At 42.9% G+C, this 1,000-nt stretch overlaps 1 non-coding gene across 1 annotated transcript; it reads left to right on the top strand.

Moving 5' to 3' along the window:
* Positions 1–250: 250 nt before the first annotated feature.
* LOC111724681 lies at positions 251–376 on the top strand. The gene has a single exon (XR_002772942.1). It is a non-coding gene; the product is annotated as a U4atac minor spliceosomal RNA (small nuclear RNA).
* Positions 377–1,000: the final 624 nt, after the last annotated feature.

Here is a 1,000-nt window from a genome sequence, read left to right as displayed (position 1 = left end):
AGGAAGAGCTGAAAGCTTTTTCCTTTGGTACAGTCTTCCTCCAACAGTGGGCCAGGGCATGCCTGTGGGGATGCTGACACCTTCCACGTTACAGCTACTTCAAATAAGCAAGCTGCCAGGTGGTCTGTCACACCTTCAAACACAGGGGCAATGGTGGCTATTTCACTTCTCCCATAATCCTTTTGGCAAATTATCTGCGTATCTGATTCTTCTTAATAAAGCATCACAAGAATGGAAAAGCAAGAATCCAGCCATCCTTTCCTTGGGGTTGCGCTACTGTCCAAGGAGCACACAGTGAGGGCAGCACTGCTAACACCTCCACAACACACTCCGGTCAACTAGAGCTTTGCTTTATATTGGTGAAATTTTGGGAAAGAAAAAATCTTTTTCCTGATTAAAAAAAGAAAAGAAAGAACAGCAAGAATCCAATGTACTCAATTCTAATAGGAAGGCAGTAAATGAATCAATACAAGGGGGGAGAGTTGGGGGATGAGAAGTGAGGAGGGAAGGAGTGAGGGGCAGGGGAGGGTTATGGTGTATGACACACCTCTTGGGGGTAGAACACAATTATAAGAGGAACTTCATCTAACGAATGCAATCAGTGTAACCTAATTCTTTGTACCCTCAGTGAATCTCACACAATACAAAAAAAGCCTGAACATCTTGAAAACAGTGAACTCAGTGTACCTGTAACTGTATAGCTTCCGAAACTTAGTCCCCTTTGGCAAAAACCTTGAAATACCTGTTCTAATGCAAACCTCCAGCCATGTACGATATTCAGAAAGGAGCACATCTTTCCTACACTGACGGATTAGGTGTCTGAATTTTCTTTGAAGCACATTTAAATTCTTCAGACTAATCGTCACGATTAGCATTCAGTGGTTCACCGTACAGTGAGGACCACTGTAGATCGCAGAAGTTAATCTATGGAAACCTATGCAAAATGTCTGGGTACTCTGGAAAGTTTCTATGACTGAAGGACCAGAGGTAGGTTGTATTT

Source organism: Otolemur garnettii, unplaced genomic scaffold, assembly GCF_000181295.1.
Source record: "Otolemur garnettii isolate 467f Iridium unplaced genomic scaffold, OtoGar3 scaffold00001, whole genome shotgun sequence".
In the NCBI taxonomy this organism is placed as follows: Eukaryota; Metazoa; Chordata; class Mammalia; order Primates; family Galagidae; genus Otolemur; species Otolemur garnettii.
This window is presented reverse-complemented; position numbering and strand designations above follow the sequence as displayed.